Source organism: Lissotriton vulgaris, chromosome 10 (assembly GCF_964263255.1).
Source record: "Lissotriton vulgaris chromosome 10, aLisVul1.2, whole genome shotgun sequence".
Taxonomy (NCBI): Eukaryota; Metazoa; Chordata; class Amphibia; order Caudata; family Salamandridae; genus Lissotriton; species Lissotriton vulgaris.
In genome coordinates, this window is record NC_141698.1 from 1,151,948,148 (window position 1) to 1,151,975,182 (window position 27,035).

Below are 27,035 nucleotides of genomic sequence, written 5' to 3' on the forward strand. Positions count from 1 at the left end.
CTACCTCTCTACCGCTACCTCTCTACCTCTCTACCTCTACACCTCTACCTCTCTACCTCTCTCTACACGCACACATATACACATATATGCATATGCATTTATATATGTATGTGTATGTATAAAAAAACAACAAAACATTTTTTTTTAAACAGCTACTTATAAAACTGTCATTCTTTTTCCCCATGGTACACTCCCCGGTACGCGCACCGGTGCGCGTACCGGGCGCTCCCCCCGCGAAAATCAAATTTTTTTTTTATTTTTTTTTGCCCCGCGGGGCCCTTTTATGGCCCCCACATCAAACCTAGGGGGTCAAGGGGGGTCTACTCTGCCCCCTTATGGTCATTTCCCTCTTTGTTTTGGCCACCTCTTGTGTCTCGATTTTACCGAGACACAAGATGGCGGCCGCTCCGGACTGTTTAGAATGTTTACAGACACCCGAGAGCCAATCAGCTTTCCTCACGCAAGTCGCGTGACGCGCACGGTACGCGCACCGGTGCGCGTACCGGTGCGCTGCTATAGATATATATATTTTTTTGAACCTAAATTACTCAAAATCCAGTGGAGCACATATCTTGAGACATAGCAAAGGCACATCGGGCTACCAGTCCCTGCAATTTTGCCAAGTTTGGTGGAAATCCATTCAGCCGTTCGGGCTAAAAGTGAAATCGACCGCCCTACGGAAATTAACATGGGGAAAACGCGTTTTGGGACCCCCCTTTTATCTTGGCCCCCGCTTGACGAATCCCCCCCAAACTTTCAGGGAAGGACCGGGGCGCCGCGAGGCCATTTTCAGGAAATTTTCAGGCAGATTCGTCAACCGGTGCCAAAGTTATTCCAAATAGAATTTTGAGATTTAACATTGAAAAAAATCCTAACTATAACTACCTACTGGCGACCGCCAGTAGGTAATATATATATATATATATATATATATATATATATATATATATATATATATATATATATATATATATATTCAATGAAAAAAACATTGGTTTTAGGCCATATATAGTTAGGAATTAGCATTTACAAAACCTTATTTTACTCGTATAAAACCATTGAAATTCCATATATAGTTAGAAGCGCTAACTATATATCGCGCACCCGCAATCCACTGCTGATGATGTCACATATTACATCATTCATGACATGGTCAGTGACATCACTGATGACATCTCAAATGACATCACTGATGACATCACTGATCACAACATCCAGTGATTGTATGTGTCTGTAAAGTTTAAATATGTTTTACATATTGAAGAATGAGTGGATGTATAAGTGTCTGGATGAAGAATTTAGTAGGTGCATCACTGACTGTATGAAAGAGTGATTAAATGTGTCTCACTGAGTGCATGGGTTAGTGACTAAACTGTCTTAATTTGTGCATCAGTATGTTTGTTGTTGTGTAAGCTGCTGCATGTGTTGATCAGTAGCTATAAGAGTGGCCATATGGGTTATTGATTGGTTGCCCAAGTATTTGAATGGGAGGCTGAGTGTGTGTGTGGGTGGCTGGGAGGTGCGTGACTCTGTGCATAGATGTGTAAGTAGTTGATTCACTAGGAGTATGAGTTCAAGAGTGCATGTGGAAACAGCTATATGGGCGGTTGACTGTGCATGGGTGTGTTGGTGAGTGAATGGATTTCTCATTGCTACATGTGCAAGTAAGTACGTATGTAAAACACAATACATGTGAGAGTTGAAATATATAAATAACTGAACATAAGAGCCAGTGAATGTGTGAGTGGCTGTATCGATCACTGTGAGCTTGTATCAGGGATTATATAAGAGAGTAAATATGTGTTATTATATGTTTGAATAAGTAAGATGTGTATAACTGTATAGTTGAGGAAATGGAGGTGTGATTGATTCTTTGCATGACTGACTAGGTGTGTGAGTAACTCCATGGATGAGTGACAGTCTGTGAGTGTCTGTTTATACTGATTGTATGTAAGGTTATATTAGAGTCTGAAGAGGTTCATTGTATTATCACATGAGTGATGTGATCAGTGATGACAAATGAGATGTCATCAGTGATGTCATTTGAGTTGTCATCAGTGATGTCATCAGTGATGTCATTTGAGATGTCATCAGTGATGTCATTTGAGTTGTCATCAGTGATGTCATTTGAGATGTCATCAGTGATGTCATCAGTGATGTCACTGACCATGTCATGAATGATGTAATATGTGACATCATCAGCAGTGGATTGCGGGTGCGCGATATATAGTTAGCGCTTCTAACTATATATGGAATTTCAATGGTCTTATGCGAGTAAAATAAGGTTTTGTAAATGCTAATTCCTAACTATATATGGCCTAAAACCAATGGTTTTTTCATTGAATTTTCAAGGTTTTGTAAATGCAAATTCCTAACTATATATCCACTATAACCTATGGTTTTTTCTGTGAATTTCATTGGTTTTTTAATAGCAAATATGAAAAGCTTTAAAATGTCAAGTACGTGATAGATAAAAACATTTTCGTATTTATGCACGCTGATGTGCTTTGAACGCTGCACCCCCCCCCTCCCCTCTTTTGTCTTAGTAGTACTCTCTCTTTGCAGATACTGAAGGGTAGTTAACGCAGGCCTTTACCCCCGTTGTAATCCGTCGTGCCTCCTTGTCTCTCCATTTGATTGATTGTTGTCCAAGCATTTACTGTTTTAGAATTGGTTCTCTTTGGATCATTCTCTATTTACAAACAAGCACAAAGTCGCAATACTCTGTTTAGTCTTTGCAGATAGTGAAAAATCGTGTAAAAAAAATAAAAGTAAACGAGCAAAATCAGTAGGCCACTAATTGGATCTCTTTTTCACCTCGGTAAAATAGAAATATTAGGAACAACCCTTCATGAGAAATACGAAAATAGTGAGATGAACTGAGCTCCACACCATGAGGGCTGCAAGACAGCTCGGCTCCGTCACCCATCCCGCCCAAAATAACGACAAACCCTATGCAAATATTAAAAATATAGACAACACACCAGCAAAGAAACAGGGTAAAACATTTTATTAAAAAACTATTTACATAACGTTGGTTTATAAGATGATGTCAGTAGTGGACCGATGTGTGAATAGATCGAAAACAGCACAAGGCTCCAAGATCCGGATGGCAAGCTCCTGGATGTTGGGTGCCATAGTTTAGAGTTCTGAATTTCAGCCTTTTTCAATGCCTGTGCTTTGTTGAATCAAAATGGCGGCTTGACACAAAGCTGACTCAAGCGTTGCTACTGATGCTATGCAGACCAAAACTGGTTTTCAGTTTGTACATTTTTCTAGATTTTTCAATCCAAGTTTGGTTGACTTTGTAGAACGATGGCTTCAGATTTTCAACATACGGTGTGGTGGCGCTGACTGGGAGGGGGCGCTTCGCTCCTGCCCCCTCCCCAAGTAAGATTTTCATACGTGAAAGTACGTTAATGGTTTTGGTCCCTGAGATGCTTCGATGTCACTGCCATTCTCAAATAGCATAAGTTCTGGATGTTGGGTGCCATAGTTAAGAGTTCTGAGCAGTGCTTGTAACACTGTCTGAAGCTTATTTCCACCTACTGCAGCTTCACTATTCTCAAAGTAAGTGAGTGTCGTTTGTGGACCTGACTGCATTAGAAAACAATGTGATATGTTACCTTCCTAAACAGCTTGACGGAGGCCCCTGAGGGGCGGTGTGATGGCCATGGACTCGGAGAAGACGCTTGGCTCCGACACCCTCCCCAAGTCTTATAGCACTGGTGTAGCCTGAGATCGCCCCCGACATAGGCGGCCGGCTCCCGGGGTCCGGCGGAACTTTTTGCCTTTTGATGACTCTTCAATTCTGGACCTTGTCCCACAATCCGTTTGACCTGAAGACAAGCTGTAGTGGGGCGCCCCTTTATCGTTTTAGTTGCCATTCCGCCCGCTTTTGCTACACTGTGCCTCTTCCGCCATTCAGCTGTTTACCGCCCGCTCTTGCGACTACAGCGTCTCGCTCACCATGTAGTTGAGATGCGCCCGCTCTTGCGGTGCAGCGATAGGCGGCTGCCACAGGACTCTCAAAATGGCGGCCGGCTCTTCGGTTTTGGGCCTGGTCCACTAAAATGGCCCTGGGACACCTTGGAACTCGGACGCTTGTCTGCTAGGGCTTGGGTCCCATTCTCGAAAAGCGTCCCCTCAGCCGTGAAGATTCTACAAAAGTCTTGGGGGCCTCCGACTCCCGCAGGCTTCTGGTGGGGAGCGGCTGCCATGATTGCTCGTGGAATGGCCACGACGGAGCTACGAGATGGTAGTGGTCTCATGCTGACGCCAGCTTTAGTCTGAAACATCCAGAAACACTATAGACTACCAATTCGATCAGTTCCGGTAGCGCCCCAACATGACCCGGAAGAGAAGAACTTGCCCTCCCCTCTTTGACTGATGGTTCTTGTTGCCTGTCCCCTCTGTTGTCATTTAACAGAACTTTTTGGACTGCTGAAAGGGGTTGTGTTCTGAACGCTGGTTGGTGGAGACATTTAGACTATATTCTTGACCTACGTTGTCGCGTAATGCGTTTTATGACACGCCGCGTTAGCGCACCCGGAAGTGATCCGAGGCGCGGCGCGCAGCGCGTAACGTAAGCATAACAGGTCATGTGACTTGTTAATAAAACTTTTCATTGGTTCATTTTACTTTTGTTAATTTAATGATGAAAAGCTTGGTCATATGACCTAAAAATTACGCTTTTTATTATTTTCGAACAATATTTTTTTTTCAAACATATGTTATAATATTCCAGGCTAATGTACTTTCCCGGAAAATTTACAACTGTCTTGCAAGTAAAATATATTCCTTTTTCGAGAAAAAGGGCGTTTCTTCCTTCCATGACGGAGCCGTTGAGTAAAAGAGATTCGGCCTGCTGTCTTAGTCGCCGATACGCCTGATTATCAGATTCTTATCGATCACTTTATGTTGCAGACATGAAAAACACAACTGCCCTTGACCATTTATCTTTACTGCGTTCCTACATATTATACCTTTTATCCGTCATGTAATTGGACTGCTTTATTTCACTTGCCTTTTACTGATTCGAAAACAGTCACTAAAAGTAAAAACTTTACCAATGTAAATACTACTACCGTGTTTTGTTTTAAAAACCTTTATTGTGAAAATGTCAGTATACAAATACGGGCCTATAACCACGTGGGCCGGCCACGGAGCAAACTGAAATCGTATATGATGAGGAGACATTTACACTGTAGAGGAACGTAACGAGCGGGCCATTAGGTTGCAAGAACTAAGGTGTCTAACAGTTGCGGAATCGGTGGACATACATTTTGTAATTAAAATAGAACAGGGCCACTTACAATAACATTTTCTAGATATACATTTGCGGGCAAGGAGTTACGAGTCCCATTTATACCGGCGCCATTTTGGGCGAGGCCGGGCAGGTCCAAGATATAGTCAAAATGTCTCCACCAACCATCGGCCAGACCAGAACCCCTTTCGGCCCTTTATGCTACAAGATGGTGTCTTCCATTCAGAAAATATTGTTGGCAGCATTTTGAAAGGAAACAGAAACAGCCGTTCTCCTAGTGAGTTTCACATTGTTACATTTAGGAAGAATGTTGAAGAGTAGTATGTGGAAAATCTGAAGCCATTTTTCTACAAACTCTCAATCAGACTTGGATGGAAAAAAAAAAACTGAAGAATGTACAAACTGAAAACCAATTTTTTTCTGTATAGCACCAACAGTAACGCTTGAGTCAGCTTTGTGTCAAGCCGCCATTTTCATTCAATCAATAGCGTCCCCCTGCACACATTCAGGGACCTGGTCGTGTCTTCAGATGAAACGCATTGTAAGAAAAGAAGCAGAAAGGAAAAGGAAAAAAGTTCCGCCGGACCTAGTGAAGCTGCAGCAGGTGCAAATAAGCTTTAGACAGTCTTACAAGCACTGCTCAGAACTCTCAACTGAGGCACTCAACATCCAGGACTTGCCATTCGGATCTTGGCGCCTTGTGCTGGTTCCGACCTATTCACACATCGGTCCACTACTGACATCACCTCATAAGCCAACGGGGCACCCCACGCCGACTTTCGGCGCAGCATTGTAGGATGGCCACACCAGTGCGGCAACTTGCTGGACACAACATCGGGGCCATCCAGATCTCGGCGCGTTCGACTCACTGTACCGCAACAGTGACCGCAACTCAGCTGGACACGCCGTCTTTCGGCGCAGCATTGTAGGATGGCCACACCAGTGCGGCAATTTCCTGGACACCACCTCGGTGCCATCCGGATCTCGGCGCGTTCGAGTCACTGTACCGCAACAGTGACCGCAATTCAGCTGGACACGCCGTCTTTCGGCGCAGCATTGTAGGATGGCCACACCAGTGCGGCAATTTGCTGGACACCACCTCGGTGCCATCCGGATCTCGGCGCGTTCGAGTCACTGTACCGCAACAGTGACCGCAACTCAGCTGGACACGCCGTCTTTCGGCGCAGCATTGTAGGATGGCCACACCAGTGCGGCAATTTGCTGGACACCACCTCGGTACCATCCGGATCTCGGCCCGTTGTGCTGCCTTCGGCCTATTCGCACATCGGTCCGCTACTGACGCCGCCTCACGTGCCAACGGATTTTCTACGCTTTTTGTAGCCCTATGCCGCATAACAGGTCATGTGACTTGTTTATAAAACTTTTCATTGGTTCATTTTACTTTTGGTTTCCTAAAGATGGAAGGCTTGGTCATATGACCTAAAAATAACACTTTTCATTGGTTTAGAACATTTTTTTTTCCCAAACGATGAAAGCCCCACCTTGTTTCTGGATCATTCAGACTGAAGCTGGCGTCAGCATGAGAGCACCACCATCTCGTGGCTCCGTCGTGGTCATTCCGCGAGCAATCATGGCAGCCGCTCCCCACCGGAAGCCTGCGGGAGTCGGGGGCCCCCAAGACTTTTATACAATCTTCACGGCTGAGGGAACGCTTTTCGAGAATGGAGCCCAAGCCCTAGCAGGCAAGCGTCCGAGTTCCAAAGTGTCCCAGGGCCATTTCAGTGGACCAGGCCTAAAACCGAGGAGCCGTCCGCCATTTTAAGAGCCATGTGGCAGCCGCCTTTCGCTGCACTGCAAGAGTGGGAGCAACTCAACAACATGGTGAGCGAGACGCTGTAGCCGCAAGAGCGGGCGCAACTCAGCTAGATGGCCGCCACCTGGGGAGGCCCGTTCACGCCGGCTCCCCCACGCCCCCCCCCGGGCCGCCGCACGCCAATTTTCGGAGCAGCATTGTAGGATACCAAAACCAGTGCGGCAGTTTACTGGACATCACCTGGGTGCCATCCACATCTCAGCGCGTTCTGCTGCCTTGGGACTATTCGCACAACAGACCGCTACTGACGAGGCCTCCCCCCGCACCACCCGGGACGCCCCACGCTGTTTTTCTGTGCTGCATTGTAGGATCCCTAAACCAGTGCGGCACCCAGGCGACATCACCTGGGTGCCGTCCAGAACTCTGCACGTTGGGCTGCCTTGGGACTATTCGCACAAAAGACAGCTTCTAACCATTGTTGCTTTTTGTGTTGAGAAATGTTTAAATGTTTTTAGTTTTTGTTCCGTTCGTTAAAGTTAGTAGTTAATAAAGTTTTATAACCTTACTTTGTTGGAGTGTTATCTATTTTTTTAAAAACGGGTGAATGGGGCCTTGAATCGGGTTATTGTCATGTGTGGGCTTTGGAAGTGTGCTTCTGCAGGATCGGACATTTCAAACTCAAATGCACGTTCTTTTTCTTACCTTTCCGAAGCATGGAGCGCAATAGCAAGCAGAGAAAGGGTGATGCACGTGTTGAACACTACCTGACCTGGCAAGTTGCTGGCAGTGCCCCCCCGCCCGCTCCTGAAAGAGGGCACACACACACACCGCCGCTCCGAGTACTTCACAAATCTTTAAAAGACCATGCGCTTGTTCATGAGGCTTAAATGGTTTATCACCTCTTCTAGAACCCCTGCATCGACCCTCTGACGTTTCCTGGAAAAATTACCATGTAACCCAATACCAAGCCCTGTCAGCTGAAACCCCCAAGGAATCGTGGGGCATATTATCAAGGGGGTTTATCTCCGCTTTTTTGGCTTTAAAAGCCTTGAAAGCGGAGATAAAATTATCTCCCTATTACCAAGCTGTCGCTAACACCAGTTAGTGACAGCTAAAAGGAGATTGCGACCATCTTGGGCCCCGCTTTGCATGTCAGTGATACTTATCACTAATGACATGCAAAGTGGCGTGCCAAGATGTTAGCGACTAGAAACAGTCCCTAACATCGCTACCTTCTATTACCAACTTTTGGAGATATTTGCGCTAAGCGCGAATATCTCCAAAATCTAACACCTGCCCTGAGCAGTTCTTAGCCATGTTATCCAATGGGAGGTGGATAACATGGCTAAGAGCATTAGGTCGATAATACATGAATATCGCTGACTTTTCTGCGATAATAGCAAGGTTTATCTGCGATAAAAATCGCCGATGTGCGGCGATAATTTTTGTCTCTAAACAAGTTAGAGACAAAAATTATCGCTAGTTGTTCGTAATATGCCCCCGGGTTTTTGCTTGCAGAAATCGGGAGGCGGGAGACTAGCACTGAAACAGTAGTCACACGCCTGAATCAGGAGGATTGGCATGTCTGAATTCTCTACAGCTGGGGCCATAAACTACATCCGCAGGGTTAGGTGATAGCCTGGGACCAGCCTGGCATCTAAAATGGCTGCCGTGCACGACAAAATTGTGGCATTCGAAAAAAGGCAAGATGGCGCAGCCGCTGGAAGAGATGTATCAACATATATCAGCCTCCTCAGCCATCCTCAGGAAACATAGGGGATTAGGATACGTCTCCCGCACCCACTTATACCTAGTAATTTAATTAACGAAGCACAAAATGGCGAATTCCCGTTTCGCTACCAGTTCGCGGCCCGTGAAGCGCTTCTACCGTGAAAAATCATTTTTTTTTTATTTTCCCCACGGGACCCTTTAATAACCCCAACAACATTCCTAGGGGGTCAAGAGGGGGATACCTTGCCCCCTTTCATTAAATTCCCCTTTCGTTTTTCACCTCTTCTTCTCTCTCGATCCTACCGAGAGACAAGATGGCGGCCGCTCCGGACTGTTTAGAATGTTGACAGACACCGGAGAGCCAATCAGCTTTCTGCGCGCAAAGTTCCGATAAGCGAAAAGTAAGCGGACCGGATCGCTGCCCGGAGCGCTGTTACAGATATATATCTTGATTTAAACGTTAATTTCTCAAAATCCACTGAAGCACATATATTGAGACCTAGCAAAGGACAATCGGGCTAACAGTCCCTACAATTTTGCCAAGTTTCGTGCAAATCCATTCAGCCGTTCGAGCTAAAAGTGAGGCCAAAGGCCCTATGGAAAAATGAATGGGAAAAACGCGTTTTGGGACCCCCCTTTTTTCTCGGCCCCCCCTTGACGAAACCCCACCAAATTTTTTAGGGGCTGCTCAGAAACAAAATGTGCCATTTTCCTGAAAATTTCAGCCGATTCCGTCCACAAACGCCAAAGTTATTAGACATAGAATTTTCAGAAATCCCATAGGGAATTAATCCTAACTATATATACCTACTGGCGATAGCCAGTAGGTAATATATATATATATATATATATATATATATATATATATATATATATATATATATATATATATATATATATATATATATATATATATATATATATATATATATATATATATATATATATATATATATACATATAAATATATATATATGTATATATATATATATATATATATATATATATATATATATATATTCACTGAAAAAAAACATTATATATAGTTAGAAATTAGCATTTAAAAAACCCTAGTAATTCACTGAAAAAAAGAGGTTTTAGGAAAAGTTTTAGTTAGTTGGACATTTCACTCATCCAAAACCACGCTGTGGAAACTGGTCACGGGCCACGGAGTTGAGTCGAGGCACTGTGACCCCCCGACTAGCCTTCGGCTTAGATAACCGCTTCACATCTGACCAACTAACCGGCTCCACCCCAGCATCGCAGCACTACCTACTCCGTAAGTGCTCTTATAAGCCCAGAGGCAACGCCTGCCAAGAATAAACCAACAGAAGCTGATTTTTCAAGGGGAACAGCTGAAGAAGATCGTGAACAAGATGACCTAGGGGCGATAAGCAATAGTACAAAAAAACCCTTTCACTTCAAGTCAATGGACAACAAACTGCGGACAATCCGGTGGTGCAATCAACTGGAGGAACTAATCCTCGGGATACTGCCATCTGTATCGCCTCATCAGCATGGAAAAATGAACCCAATGTAATTTTTGACATAGAATCCCTGACCCAGAGAAAGCAAATCCCAGGACCATCCCAAAGTACGGCCCTCGAACTAACTTCGGGTCAAAGGCAGGACAACAACAAGTACAGACCCCGTGACCCAACTGCCAACTTGGGACAGCTGACGCAAAGAGAGCAAAGCCCCCAAGATTATTATAATTGCAAGAGCACAGAATGGGTATCAAATCCCGAACAGCAGCAGGAGGCCATCAACCATGAAGAGCCTAAAACAATACTATTCATTCCTTATTACAGATCCAAAGGCTGCGAAGATATTTTAAACTGAAGGAATATCTTACGAGTCCTGAACTCAATTACATCTCTACTTATGCTAACTACTCAAGATTTGGAGGCTGTCAAATTTATCACACTCAAACATCTATCAGAGCAGGAAATAACAAAAACAATCTGGAACTCTGGAGAGTTAGCAAAAAAAATCTTAATAAGGAAAACCAATTAAAAGCATGGGGGATTCGAATCAAACCGTTCTTCAACCCAGGCTACCCAGTTCCATTACTCCGCAATCTCCAAGAGAATGTTAACTCGACTCTGAGCAAACGCCGCCCAGATATTCCCATAAAATCTATACTGAGAGGAGCATGAGGAAGCTCAATTGAACGAAAGGCTGGTGCACCCCTTCCGCAAAAAATCAACGATCTTCCGACCCAAAATCTAGAATGGGACTGGATCGCAAAAACAATTAACTTTAGACAACCCAGCCAATGACAATCTGCAGAGCGAATCGGTACCACCTCAAATACAAATCGGTTGCTTAAATTGTGTTCTTGGAACATAAACGGACTAGGAGCAAAAATCAACAACAAGGATCTATTGCTATATTTTCAGCAGTATGATTTAATACTGTTACAAGAAACTTGGTCAGCAGAACTGCTCCATCTTCAGGGCTTCAAAACATTCCTCCTCCCAGCAAGGAGAACCTCAAAATTCGGTCATGAGAAAGGTGGTTTAACAATATACACCTCGATTCAAACAATAAACCACACAAAAGAACTGCTAAATAAAAATATTTCGGGAACTGAAAACGGGATCACTGCAGTCCAGCTGGAAATATTAACACCGGGATCCAATAGGCAAGTACTAATCCTGGTTAATACCTATCTGCATCCAAAGGGAAAAAGAAAAATGGCACCACTGCCCTGGTGACAGAACTGAACAAACTAATAACGGAAGTGGACAATCCAAACTTTATTGTCTCAGGTGACTTTAATATGTTCCTTTCGAAATCATCTGGGAAGAACTACCCAATGGAAGACTATTTGTATGTCAGGGGGATCCCACCTCTGGAAGTGTGCCCTTGGGGCAATCAAACAAATTTATCAAAAAGGTTAACAGAAGACCTAACTAATTTGGGTCTGATTTCGTTAAATGGGCGAATGCCGGGGGACCATCCCCAAGCACCAACCTTCCATAACTCAATCACATCATCAGCAATCGACTACACCTTCTTGTCTTTTTCACTGTTCGTATTAGTACAAGACTTTAAAATCGGAATATCTGACTGCAGCGACCACCTTACGCAAGAAGTGACACTGAGGGCACAAGGGACAGTGCTAACATTTCTAGCAAATGGCCCAAAGCTACTAACCTCAGCAAAATGCAATAGAATTAAGTGCAATACTAGTGACCCAGATCGATTAATGCAAGAAGCAAAGATGAGCTGGGAAAGTGCTGCTGAGCTGAACGATAACAAAATACTCACCTGGGAGTCCTTCTTGAAATCCTTTGGCCTAATGAACACCAAGCTCAATTTCGATAAAGAAATTGATTTACCGACATGCCTAAAAAAACATTGCCCTGCCGATAAGCAACCCAAAAAATTACCCTCAATCCTCTCTAACGCCTAATTTAGGGGCAATAAAAACAGCCATTAACAGTACACTTCGCGAGCTGCGGAAAGATGGGAATGACAATGGTTTAGTGTCCAAATTGAGATGAAAATCAACAAGTAACAGGGTAAAACGTTTTATTAAATATCTATTTACATGGCAGCCTGCTGCAACATCTTTCCAAACAAGCCTTTGTGTTTGTGGCTCAAAATCAACCATCAATAGTAAGATTTTCATAGGTGAGTGTAGGTTCATGGTTTTCCATCCACAGACTAAAAGCCTGGAGTGGGAGTGAAAGAACAATAACTGGGTAAGAAGGAAGGCAGAGGTTGTGGGAAGGACTCTGGATATGGTATGTTGCTTGGTCCCTGAGATGCTTCGATGTCACTGCCTTGCACAAATGGCATAAGTCCTGGATGTTGGGTGCCATAGTTGAGGGTTACGAGCAGCGCTTGTAACACTGTCTGAAGCTTATTGGCACCTGCTGCAGCTTCACTATTCTCAAAGTAAGTAGAGGCTGTTTGTGGGCCTGACTGCATTGGAAAACAATGTGATGCGGTGCCTCCCTGAACCGCTTGACGGAGGCCCCCGAGATAATTGCGCCTGCTCCACACCTTGTCCCGCAATCCGTTTGACCTGAAGACACGTCCTGCGGTGCCCTGGTCCGACCATCACATATACCTGCGCCAGGAGACGGCGTGGGGTGCACTAGAAGGGAGAGGCGGCGCGAACAAGCCTCCCCCACCTCCCCAGGTGGAGGTTTCTCAGCTACACCCCAGCGCTTCACTCGACCAGCTGACTTGCGCCCGCTCTTGCGACACAGTGCCTCGCTCGGCCAGCTGAATTGCGCCTGCTCTTGCTATTACAACGTCTCACCCGCCATCCAACGGAATTGCACCCAATCTTGCGGTACAGCGACAGGCGGCTGCTACGGAGCTCACGAAATGGCGGTCGGCTCCACAGACTTGGGCCTGGCCTGAAAAGATGGCTCTGGGCAACCGTGGAACTCGGACGCTTGACTGCTAGGGCATAGGCCCCATTCCCAAAAGAGTCCCCTCAGCCTTGAAGATTCTACAACAGTCACCGGGACCCCCGACTCCCGTAGACTTCCGGTGGGGAGCGACTGCCATGATTACTCGCGGAATGGCCACGACGTAGCCACGAGATGGTGGTGCTCTCATGCTGACGCCAGCTTCAGTCTGAAACATCCAGAAACACTGTAGACTACCAATTCGATCAGTTCCGGTGGAGCCCCAACGTGACCCGGTAGAGAAGAACTTGCCCTCCCCTCTTTGACTGATGGTTCTTGTTGCCTGTCCCTTCTGTTGTCATTTAACAGAACTTTTTGGAATGCTGAAAGGGGTTGTGTTCCGACCGCTGGTTGGTGGAGACATTTTGACTATATTCTGGACCTGCGTTGTCGCTTAATGCGTCATATGACGCGCCGCGTTAGCGCACCCAGAAGTGCTCCGGTGTGCGAGGTGCAGCTTCCCGGAAGCGATCCAGGGCGCGGCACGCAGCGCGTAACGTAAGCATAACAGGTCATGTGACTTGTTAATAAAACTTTTCATTGGTTCATTTTACTTTTGTTTTTCTAATGATGGAAGGGTTGGTCATATGACCTAAAAATAACAATTTTCATTGCTTTCGAACATTTTTTTTTCCTAAATGATGAAAGCCCCACCTTTTTTTTTCTCACTCTGACTTGTAAAGCAAAGGACCCAGATGCATTTACAGTTTATCGCTAACAATGTTCCAGGCTAATGTATTTTCCCGGGAAATTTACAACTGTCCTGCAATTAAAATATTCCTATTTCGAGAAAAAGGGCGTTTCTTCGTCCCATGAGGGAGCCGTTGAACAAAAGAGGCTCGACCTGCTGTCTTAGTCGCTGGTAGGCATGAATATCGGATTCTTATCGATCACTTTATGTTGCAGGAGTGGAAAACACAACAGCCCTTGACCATTTATCTTTACTGCTTTCCTGCGTATTATACCTTTTAACCGTCATGTAATCGGGCTGCTTTATTTCACTTACCTTTTACTGATTCAAAAACAGTGGCTATTATTCAAAACGTTACCAATCTAGGTACTACTACCATGTTTTGTTTTAAAAACCTTTATTGTAAAAATGTCAGTATACAAATACGGGCCTATAACCACGTGGGCCGGCCACGGAGCAAACTGGAATCGTATATGATGAGGGGACATTTACACTGTAGAAGAATGTAACGGGCAGGCCATTAAGTTGCACGAACTAAGGTGTCTAACAGTTGTGGAATCGGTGGACGTACATTTTATAATTAAAGTACGACAGGGCCAGTTACAATAAAATTATCTAGATATACATTTGCGGGCAAGTACCATGGGTGACGTTAATTCGAACTTTCAATAGTACAGTAATCAATAACACATCAGAACTTAATATCAATAGGGATGTCCAAATGTTCAATCAGTACTCGTCCCCGCCCGCCATGTGCTTCAAAACTGCATACGTATCTCGTGATATCAAGGTTGGGCAACCAGTACACAACAAGGAGTTACGTGTCCCATTTATACCGGCGCCATTTTGGGCGAGGCCGGGCAGGTCCAGGATATAGTCAAAATGTCTCCACCAACCAGCGGTCGGACCAGAACCCCTTTCGGCAGTCCAAAAAGGTTCCGTTAAATGACAACAGAAGAGATAGGCAACAAGAACAATCAGTCAAAAGAGGGGACGCTTTCGGGAATGGGGCCCATGCCCTAGCAGGCAAGCGTCCGATTTCCAAGGTGTCCCAGGGCCATTTTAGTGGACCAGGCCCAAATCCAAAGAGCCGGCCACCATTTTGAGAGTCCTGTTGCAGCCTCCTATCGCTGCACCGCAAGAGTGGGTGCAATTCAGCTGGATGGTGGGCGAGACACTGTAGCCGCAAGAGCGGGCGCAACTCAGCTGGATGGTGGGTGAGGCACTGTGCCGCAAGAGCGGGCGGAACTCAGCTGGATGGCGGGTGAGGCACTGTGCCACAAGAGCGGGCGGAACTCAGCTGGATAGCGAGTGAAACGCCAAGGGGCGCCCCACTGCAGCTGAGGAGCCTCCACCTGGGGAGGCGGGAGAGGCCCGTTCCCGCCGCCTCCCCCCCCGGGGCACCCCATGCCGTCTTTCTGCGCAGCATTGAAGGATGGCCACACCAGTGCGGCAACTTGCTGGACACCACCTCGGTGCCATCCAGATCTCGGCGCGTTGTGCTGCCTTCGGCCTACTGTAGCAGCAAGTGCAGGCGCAACTCAGCTGGACAGCGAGTGAAACGCTAAGGGGCTCCCCACTGCAGATAAGGTGCCTCCACCTGGGGAGGCGGGAGAGGCCCGTTCGCGCCTCCTCCCCCCACCCCCTGGGCACCCCACGCCGTCTTTCGGCGCAGCATTGTAGGATGGCCACACTAGTGCGGCAACTTGCTGGACACCACCTCGGTGCCATCCAGATCTCGGCGCGTTGTGCTGCCTTCGGCCTACTGTAGCAGCAAGTGAGGGCGCAACTCAGCTGGACAGTGAGAGAAACGCTAAGGGGCGCCCCACTGCAGATGAGGTGCCTCCATCTGGGGATGCGGGAGAGGCCCGTTCGCGCCGCCTCCCCCCCCCGGGCACCCCACGCCGTCTTTCGGCGCAGCAGTGTAGGATGGCCACACCAGTGCGGCAACTTGCTGGACACCACCTCGGTGCCATCCGGATCTCGGCGCGTTGTGCTGCCTTCAGCCTATTCGCACATCGGTCCACTACTGACGCCGCCTCACAGGCCAACGGATTTTGTAGGCTTTTTATAGCCCAAAGCCACATAACAGGTCATGTGACTTGTTTATAAAACTTTTCATTGGTTCATTTTACTTTTGGTTTCCTAATGATGGAAGGCTTGATCATATGACCTAAAAATAACACTTTTCATTGGATTGAAACATTTTTTTTTTCCCAAATGATGAAAGCCCCACCTTTTTTTTTCTCACTCGGCAGTCCAAAAAGGTTCCGTTAGATGACAACAGAGGATATAGGCAACAAGAACCATCAGTCAAAAGAGGGGAGGGCAAGTTCTTCCCTACCGGGTCACGTTGGGGCTCCACCGGAAGTCATCGAATTGGTAGTCTACAGTGTTTCTGGATGTTTCAGACTGGAGCTGGCGTCAGCATGAGAGCACCACCATCTTGTGGCTCCGTCGTGGCCATTCCGCAAGCAATCATCGCAGCCGCTCCCCACCGGAAGCCTGCGGGAGTCGGGGGCCCCTATGACTTTTGTAGAATCTTCAAGGCTGAGGGGACGCTTTCGAGAATGGAGCCCAAGCCCTAGCAGACAAGCGTCCGAGTTCCAAGGTGTCCCAGGGCCATTTTAGTGGACCAGTCCCAAATCCGAAGAGCCGGCCTCCATTTTAAGAGTAATGTGGCAGCCGCCTATCGCTGCACCGCAAGAGTGGGCGCAATTCAACTGGATGGTGGGCGAGACGCTGTAGCCGCAAGAGCGGGCGCAACTCAGCTGAATGGCGGATGAGGCACAGTGCCGCAAGAGCAGGCGCAATTCAGCTGAATGGCGCCTGAAACGCTAAGGGGCGCCCCACTGCAGCAGAGGAGCCTCCACTTGGGGAGGCCCGTTCGTGCCACCTCCCCCCCCGGGGCGCCCCACACCGTTTTTCAGCGCAGCATTGTAGGATGGTCAGACCAGTGCGGCAACTTACTGGACACCACCTGGGTGCCGTCCGGATCTCGGCGCGTTGTGCTGCCTTCGGCCTATTCGCACAACGGACCGCTACTGACGCCACCTCACAGGCCGACGGATTTTGCCGACTAAAAGACAGACCAAAGCAGCCCATTGTTGCTTTGAGATGGATGTTGCAGCAGGCTGCCATGTAAATAGTTGTTTAAAATGTTTTTTTTTAACGTGTTTACTTTGTTGGAGCGTTGTATATATTTATAAGTTATTAAAGTGTTAATATCCTACTACTTTGGTGGAGTGCTATATATTTTTAATGTGACACATAATTGTGAAGACTTTGATGTACAAAAAGGCATCCCTGGAATCTTCCGCTTCAGGCTCGGTCCCACACACCCTTACAGTGAGAATCCCCTCCCCGATCACAATACAGGATCGTTATCAGATAGTAGGAAAGTGTGGTGTGACGGATCTCATGGGGTGGGGGGCCTTGATCTACTGTAACTCCTTTGAAGAGGGGTGATTCTTTACAGTTGGGGCCATAAACTACATCCGCAGGGCTAGGTGATAGCCTGGGACCGGCCTGGACAATCAGACACAGAGGAAGAGGAGTGTCAGAGGGTGCGGTAGTGAATAGGGTGAAAGGGAGGTGTCGGACGGGCACAGGGTGTGATTCTCAGGGAAGAGCAGCGCAGATGGGGGGAGGTTTATGGCCCATGCATGAGAGAGAGAGCGAGGGTAACCAGTGCGTGGGGGAGATGCTTGCGAGGGTGGGGAGCCATGCTGAGGATCGGCGGTGGTGCACGACAAAAGTGTGGCATTGGAAAAAAGGCAAGATGGCGCAGACAATGTTTATCAATACGGATTAATTTATAACAATTATTTTTAACAATATATTTACTCGCAGTGACAAAATGGTGGTCAACACTTCCTGATTTCCTTCGAATCGAACGTTAACAGACGTCACGCAGCAACAAAAAAAAATCGCTCACACGCAGCCGCTGGAAGACATGTATCAACATATATGAGCATCCTCAGCCACCCTCAGAAAACATAGGGGGTCAGGATACGTCTCCCTTACCCCCTAATACCCATTTCTCACATTGTTTTTCCTCCATCTTGTAATTTAATTAAAACGAAACACAAAATGGCGAATTCCCGTTTTGCTACCGGTTCGCAACCCGGTTCGCGAACCGGGAAGTGCTTCTACCGCGAAAAATCGATTTTTTTTTATTTGCCCCACGGGACCTTTTAATAACCCCAACATCATTCCTAGGGTGTCAAGAGGGGTCTACCTTGCCCCCTTTCATTAAATTCCCCCTTCGTTTTTCTCCTCCTCTTGTCTCTCGATCCTACCGAGAGACAAGATGGTGGCCGCTCCGGACTGTTTAGAATGGTGACAGTCACCGGAGATCCAATCAGCTTCGCTTCGCAAAGTCCTGTTACGCGAAAAGTACGCGAACCGGAGCGCTACCTGGGACGCTGTCACAGATATATCTGTTTTTTAAAACGTTAATTTCTCAAAATCCACTGGAGCACATATATTGAGACCTAGCAAAGGCACATCGGGCTAACAGTCCCTACAATTTTGCCAAGTTTCGTGCAAATCCATTCAGCCGTTCGAGCTAAAAGTGAGGCCAAACGCCCTATGGAAAAATGAATGGGAAAAACGCGTTTTGGGACCCCCCTTTTTTCTTGGCCCCCCCTTGATGAAACCCCCCCAAATTTTCAGGGGCTGCTCAGAAACAAAATGTGCCATTTTACTCAAAAATTTCAGCCGATTCCGTCCACAAACGCCAAAGTTATTAGACATAGAATTTTCAAAAGTCCCATAGAGAAAAAATCCTAACTGGCAGGAGGCCATCAACCATGAAGAGCCTAAAACAATACTATTCATTCCTTATTACAGATCCAAAGGCTGCGAAGATATTTTAAACTGAAGGAATATCTTACAAGTCCTGAACTCAATTACATCTCTACTTATGCTAACTACTCAAGATTTGGAGGCTGTCAAATTTATCACACTCAAACATCTATCAGAGCAGGAAATAACAAAAACAATCTGGAACTCTGGAGAGTTAGCAAAAAAAATCTTAATAAGGAAAACCAATTAAAAGCATGGGGGATTCGAATCAAACCGTTCTTCAACCCAGGCTACCCAGTTCCATTACTCCGCAATCTCCAAGAGAATGTTAACTCGACTCTGAGCAAACGCCGCCCAGATATTCCCATAAAATCTATTCTGAGAGGAGCATGAGGAAGCTCAATTGAACGAAAGGCTGGTGCACTCCTTCTGCAAAAAATCAACGATCTTCCGACCCAAAATCAAGAATGGGACTGGATCGCAAAAACAATTAACTTTAGACAACCCAGCCAATGACAATCTGCAGAGCGAATCGGTACCACCTCAAATACAAATCGGTTGCTTAAATTGTGTTCTTGGAACATAAACGGACTAGGAGCAAAAATCAACAACAAGGATCTATTGCTATATTTTCAGCAGTATGATTTAATACTGTTACAAGAAACTTGGTCAGCAGAACTGCTCTATCTTCAGGGCTTCAAAACATTCCTCCTCCCAGCAAGGAGAACCTCAAAATTCGGTCATGAGAAAGGTGGTTTAACAATATACACCTCGATTCAAACAATAAACCACACAAAAGAACTGCTAAATAAAAATATTTCGGGAACTGAAAACGGGATCACTGCAGTCCAGCTGGAAATATTAACACCGGGATCCAATAGGCAAGTACTAATCCTGGTTAATACCTATCTGCATCCAAAGGGAAAAAGAAAAATGGCACCACTGCCCTGGTGACAGAACTGAACAAACTAATAACGGAAGTGGACAATCCAAACTTTATTGTCTCAGGTGACTTTAATATGTTCCTTTCGAAATCATCTGGGAAGAACTACCCAATGGAAGACTATTTGTATGTCAGGGGGATCCCACCTCTGGAAGTGTGCCCTTGGGGCAATCAAACAAATTTATCAAAAAGGTTAACAGAAGACCTAACTAATTTGGGTCTGATTTCGTTAAATGGGCGAACGCCGGGGGACCGTCCCCAAGCACCAACCTTCCATAACTCAATCACATCATCAGAAATCGACTACACCTTCTTGTCTTTTTCACTGTTCGTATTAGTACAAGACTTTAAAATCGGAATATCTGACTGCAGCGACCACCTTCCGCAAGAAGTGACACTGAGGGCACAAGGGACAGTGCTAACATTTCTAGCAAATGGCCCAAAGCTACTAACCTCAGCAAAATGCAATAGAATTAAGTGCAATACTAGTGACCCAGATCGATTAATGCAAGAAGCAAAGATGAGCTGGGAAAGTGCTGCTGAGCTGAACGATAACAAAATACTCACCTGGGAGTCCTTCTTGAAATCCTTTGGCCTAATGAACACCAAGCTCAATTTCGATAAAGAAATTGATTTACCGACATGCCTAAAAAAACATTGCCCTGCCGATAAGCAACCAAAAAATTACCCTCAATCCTCTCTAACGCCTAATTTAGGGGCAATAAAAACAGCCATTAACAGTACACTTCGCGAGCTGCGGAAAGATGGGAATGACAATGGTTTAGTGTCCAAATTGAGATCATTAAAGTGCAAAAAGAATAAAATCCTGTGGCGAATCAAACTAGAAGCCGCGGAAAAAACTTGGACAAAACTAATTTATGATTCAAAAAACAACAACAGTGCAAGATTCTGGAACACTGTTATTAAATAAATAATCCGAAAGCCCCTGGAGTGAACTCCCACATCACAGAGGTAACCTGGGTAAAATATCTGTTCAAACACTTTAATGATGAAGTGCCAAGCATGGGCCATCGAAATCTGGAATTATGCAAGCCGATCGCGACAGCCCTAAAGCCTCCAGCTGTGGACACCAACTTCCCAGGTTCGATTGACCAGTTGAAGAGACGAATTGCGAAAGAACGGAAGGAGGGAGCCCCAGGCCCAAATGGAATCCCTCCCATTATCTATAAACAAGATCCAATTTATTGGGCTGAACAATTGCTCCTGCTCTTTATAGATACCTGGAAGGCAGAACAATTTCCGTCCTCCTGGATTGGTTTAATATTAGCTCCAATCTATAAAAAAAGCAACAAGAATGAGGCTAAGAACTACAGACTCATAGCTCTTATAGATATAGATGCAAAATATTTTTCAGGGCTACTCTTGGAAGAACTAACCTCCTGGGCATCAAATAAAAAATTAATCCCTATCAACCAGACTGGTTTCCCAAAAAATCTAGGGACCTCGACTAACATTCTAGCCCTCTCCCTGCTGATTGATGCTGCCATTAAACATAAAAAAACATTATATGCATGCTCTATTGACTTCTCAGCCGCTTTTGATAGCATTGACGGAGGGAAATTGTGGTCAAGACTCTCAAACTGGCAGGTGGACTCCAAGCTGCTCAACTTATTGATCTTACTGCATTCAGACACCTGGGTCCAAATAAAACTGGGGCCGGCAACTATTTATCAAAAGAAATTCCGACCACAAAAGGGTTGAAACAGGGGTGCGTCCTCGCACCGACCCTGTTCAACCTTTTTATATCTGACCTCTCTAAAGACCTGGACAATTGCAACCATCATGCACCAAAGCTAGGAGGTCTTACATTGTCGAATTTATTATACGCAGACGACCTGATACTAATCAGCCACACCCCAGTAGGCCTGCAACATCTTATTAATACAACAAGTACATTTTCCGAAAAAAACGGCCTGACCATAAATATGGAAAAATCGAAGGTGATGAATTTTAATCAAAAATCAAAAAAGCAAACATTTCAATGGTTTCTGCATGACCTCAAAATGGAAACTGTTAAAGAATACAAATATCTTGGGATAATCTTTGATTCCAATGGCTCATTCCAGACACAAGCAACAATAAAAAACAGAGAGATCTCACTGGCCATCGCTTTAAAAAATATCAAGAACAAAATAGCGGGCCCAAACGTAATCCTCTTGCTGGACATATATCGCGCAAAACTGCTACCATCAATAACATATGGCAGTGAACGCATGAGAGAGAGAGACAAAACTACTTTAGATAATGTGGTCAGCAAAACTCTTCGAATACTCTTCTCACTCCCTCCGTACACCTCCCCAGCACAGCTAAGGCTGGAGTTTGGTTTACAGAAGCAGCAAATTGCACGCAAGGGTGCATATGCAAAATGCTAGCATGAAGTAAAGAACGCTGTAACAGACTCCCTGAACGCCCACCTTTGGAAAGAGCTGAAGACAAACAAGGGATCCCCTGAAACGGTCTACCTCCAAGCAGCTATAAAATCCCTTGCATTAAAAGACCTTTGGGACTCGAGCTGTTCACATAAGTGTTTCAAGCGCCTGGTCAACAAGTCCATGAAAATTCTTTCCATGGAAGAAGGCAAAGCAGCATTAACCAGGAGATCACACGTGATCCAAGGCTACACTAGCGCCTTACCTCAGCCATACCTCAGTACCAGCTTTTCAAGGAAGGTTAAGGAAGATTTCCTGTGGCTAAGGATGGGGGTAATCCCGTCAAAAGCACATCTTCCCCCATGGAAACGCCTGGAATCAAATTCCAACTGCAGGCTTTGCGATAATCCAAAGGAGGACTTTTGCACTTGTTATGTAGCTGTAAAGCTCTAGACAGTGCCCGAATGGGCCAACTAACACAGCTCTGGAATCAAAATGGTGTGCGAACACGCAGACAAGCCCTGTTGATCAGCTTTTAGGGAGAAGACATCCAATTAGCCTGCAGACTAGTGCGCTTCATGAAAACAGTTAACATGATCCAAAATCCAGAGGCCAGCGATTGAATTTGACTCAAAAAGACCCGGTTTCGTACTTTAAGAAAACTCTCTTCTGATTAACAAAGACTCAGTAAATGTTGAACGTTTTTTTGGATACAAATGCCATGTATTGCAACAGTTTGTATGGATCTTTCGTCCATATTTGTAACTTTCTTTTATTGTTTTTAACTCTTTTTGTAAAACTCTTGATTGTGTATCTCTTCCAGTGAGTCATTGCAAAGATTTTTATTAATCACGCAATAAAGTTCTTCTTCATCCAAAACCAGAGAAATTCCCCCACTATAGTTAGTTCAGCTAACTATAATTTGTGCCCTGTCAATGCACTGCTGATGATGTCACATATTACAGCACTCATGACATGGCAAGTGACATCACTAATGACATCACTGATGACACATCAAATGACATCACTGATGACATCATCTAGCGACTGTGTGTTTCTGTAAAGTTTAAATATGCTTGATATATATAGGGAATATATTGAAGAATGAGTGGGTGTATAAGTGTCTTACTGAATGATTTAGTAGGTACGTGACTGACTCTATAAGTGAGTGCTTAAACGTATCTTCCTGCATGCATGAGTTAGTCACTAAACTGTGTGAATGTCTTTATCCGTCTGTCTGGTGTGTAAGTGACTGCATGGGTTTGTGAATAGCTACATGAGTGTCTATATGGGTTATTGATTGGTTGTCTGAGTTTCTGTATGGGTACCTGAGTGTTTGTGTGAGTGGTGTGTGTGTGACACTGTGCATAGATTGTGGGAGTGCGTGATTCACTGGGTGCATGGTTTCAAGAGTGCATCAGTGATGGACTATTTAGGTGGGTGAGTGTGTGTATGGGTGTGTTAGTGAGTGAATGTATATCTCAGTGGTACATGTGTGAGTAACTTCATATGTGAAAGGCAGTATGTATGTGTGTTGGAGTATATAAATGGTTATAAGTGAGAGTGTCTGATCATGAGAGTAGCTTTATGGATGAGTGTGTGCTTGTATCAGTGATTGTATAAGAGAGTACGAATGTGCTAGTATTTGTATAAGTAAGTGAGCTCATGTGTGTATAACTGTATAGGTGAGTAAATGGCAGTGTGATTAATTATTTGCATGACTAACTAGGTGTGTGAGTGTCTCTATGGATGAGTGGCGATGAATGAGTGTCTATATATGTGTATGAGTGCATATGATAGTCCTGTACTGAGTGACCATAAGTATGAATGAGTAGATATGTGTGTAAATCTAAGAATCAGTGAGTGGGTATGTAGTTATTGGTGTTAGAGTTTCTATGGTTTTGAGAATGGCAGTCTGTAATTTAGAGTGGGTGTATCAAAGGTTATATTAGGGTGTGAGAAGATGCATCAAATTATCAGATGGATGATGTCATCAGTGATCTCATTTAAGATGTCATCAGTGATGTCACTGACCATGTCATGAGTGACGTAATATGTGACGCCATCAGCAGTGCATTGCGGGGGCGCGAGTTATAGTTAGCTGAACTAACTATAACAAGAGAATTTCTCGGGTTTTGTATGAGTGAAATGTACAACTAACTATAAATTCCCTAAAACCAGTTTTTTTCAGTGAATTTCTAAGGTTTTTTAAATGCTAATTTCTAACTACAACGTGCCTGAAACCTATGGTTTTTTCACTGAATTTCAAAGGCTTTTTAAATGCTAATTTCTAACTATAACATGCCTGAAACCTATGGTTCTTTAAGTTAATTTCAAAGGATTTTTAAATGCTAGTTTCTAACTATGCCTACAGAGGTAGGACATGTGAAGAAAGAAGAAAAAACGCACAGAAAGAAGCAGAAGTAAATGTAGAAAGAAGCAACAGAAGTCCATAAAGATGAAGAAAAGTTCAGGAAGAAGCAAGACATGTGCATAAAGAACCAACAGAGGAGCAGAAAGAGACATTGTTGCAAAATCATACTGTGCCCACCACTTTTTCAGACGGGTACTGGTGGTAACTGACTCTGACTAACCAGGCCTAGAGCCAGTGCTATGCTAAAAGACACTTAGAATACAGTGAAAACACCTACATGCACTGAGGAACACTACGCATTGGGGTGCCCCTGTAATTAGCATGACCTCCTTTGTACATAAAAGGGCAGGGGGATTAAAACTACCTCTAAGTCAGAGGTGCAGAAATAGCCACTTTAACTAGTAGGCGCGTTTGCAGATTGGTGGAGAAAGGGTGCTGGGCGTCCAACCAATGCTCAGGAATTCCGCTGTGTAGGACTTACAGGAGGTACCAGGAGGGATTTTTGGCCCCCAAACTCCCTCAGGACTAAATTGGAATTCATCCCCATCCCGGAGTCATGCTTGCAGAGTGGTAGAGAAAGGGGGCCATGGCCTCCGAAGACGTCTTAGCAATCCCACTGTGTGGGACTTACTGGAGGTAACAAGAGGGGTAGTTGTACCCCAAGGACATCCTTGGGGGTCACTTCCTGGTTTGGAGTGTTGACAGCCAATTAGAAAAAAGCTTGTTGTCGGGAGGGTGCGCAGTTCCACCGTGCCTCTGTATATCGAAACTTTTATTTTTTGATTTTCTCAGCAACTACTGAATGGATTTGCACCATTTAAAAAAGGATGCATTCAGAAGCAAGCACTACCTTTTTGCCAAATTTGGTGTAATTCCGTTTAGGAGTTCCAGCCGTGGCCGTGACCAAAGATTCCTAAGGGAACTTCATTTGTTGACCTCTTTTTTTTAATTTCTCAGGAACTACTGAACTGATTTACACCGTTTAACAAAAAAGATTTCTTTCTGAAACAAGGGCTACCTTTTTGCCAAATTTGGTGTACTTCTGTTCAGCAGTTTGGGCTGTAGCCGTGTCTAAAGTTTCCAATGGAAATTGACATGGAGAAAACACTTTTTGGGACCACCGCTCCTGACGTCAGCGGGCACCACCTCACGTGGAGCGCGCACACAGTCAGGACGTTGCGCCGCCAGCCACTTTAAAGAAGTGAGCGGTGCGAACATGAGGCACTTTTGGATGCGGTGGCGGCAGAGCGGTCGTGAGGAGTACAGGTAAGGAGGCGGGGGCTGGTGGAGCTTGTGGCTATGTGAGAGCGGGGCAGACTGTGGACTTTTGTTTAAGTATTGCTGTTAATCAGAGCCCCTTCACAGGCTCTGATTAACAGCATTACTTAATCAAAAGGCCACAGTCTGCCCGTGCTTTACTAACAAAAGCGTATACAGTTTCCAAACACAGCGCGTACTTTAGCACACACTGTGTTTGATAACAGTCTACGCTTTTGTTAGTAAAGTGCGGGGTAGACTGTGGTCTTTTGTTTAAGTATTGCTGTTAATCAGAGCCCGTGAAGTACAGTGCGTACTTTAGCACACACTGTGTTTGGAAACTGTCTACGCCAGCATTTCCCAAACTATCCTCACAGCACACAAGAGCTGTGACACAGAAGGCAGAAGGGCACAAGAAAACGAGTGGAACATAGGGCAGAAGGGCACAAAAAACTAGGGTAAAATGAGTGGAACAGGAGGCAGAAAAGGCACAAAAAAGGAATGGAACAGAGGGCAGAAGGGCACATAAACTATGGGAAGACAAAGTGGTACAGAGGGCAGAAAGGCACAAGAAACGAGTGGAACAGAGGGCAGAAGGGCACAAAAAATGATGGGGAAACAGTGGAACAGGGGTCAGAAAGGCACAAAAAATTAGTGGAACAGAGGGCAGAAGGGCACAAAAAACGAGGGGAAAACGAAGTGCAACAGAGGGCAGAAAGGCACACAAAACGAGTGGAACATAGGGCAGAATGGCACAAAAAACGAGGGGAAACGAGTGGAACATAGGGCAGAAGGGCACAAAAAACAAGGGAAAAACGAGTGGAACAGAGGGCAGAAAGGCAAAAAAAATGCCTGGAACAGAGGGCAAAAGGCACAAAAAACGATTGGAGCAGAGGGCAGAAGGGCACAAAAACAAGGGGAAAACGAAGTGGAACAGAGGGCAGAAGGGCACAAGAAACTAGTGGAACAGAGGGCAGAAGGGCACAAAAAAACAAGTAGAACAGCGGGCAGAAGGGCACAAAAACGAGGGGAAAATGAAGTGGAACAGAGGGCAGAAAGGCACAAGAAATGAGTGGAACAGAGGCAAAATACAGAATACAGAAATATAGGTGCAGATAAGAACAGAAGGCAGAACGGGCAGAACGGGCAGAGAGGCACGGGGCAGTGAGGGGAACGGAAGGGAAAACCGGGCAAAGACACGGGGCAGCGAGGGGTACAGAAGGAAAGACCGGGCAGGGAGAGCACGGGGACAGTGAGGGGAACAGAGGGAAGAAAAAGGGGCACGGACCACATACAGGCAGCGGGGAAGACAGACAACAGCAGTCACAGACACAACAGTGAAAATACAGGCAATACAATAAAAGCAA

The 27,035-nt window shown here is 45.4% G+C and overlaps 1 protein-coding gene across 1 annotated transcript in view; it reads left to right on the forward strand.

The window, feature by feature from the left end:
- Positions 1–27,035, forward strand: part of LOC147689499 (vomeronasal type-2 receptor 26-like) — a 571,238-nt gene that overhangs the window by 346,077 nt on the left and 198,126 nt on the right. The gene's annotated exons all lie outside the window — the stretch shown is intronic.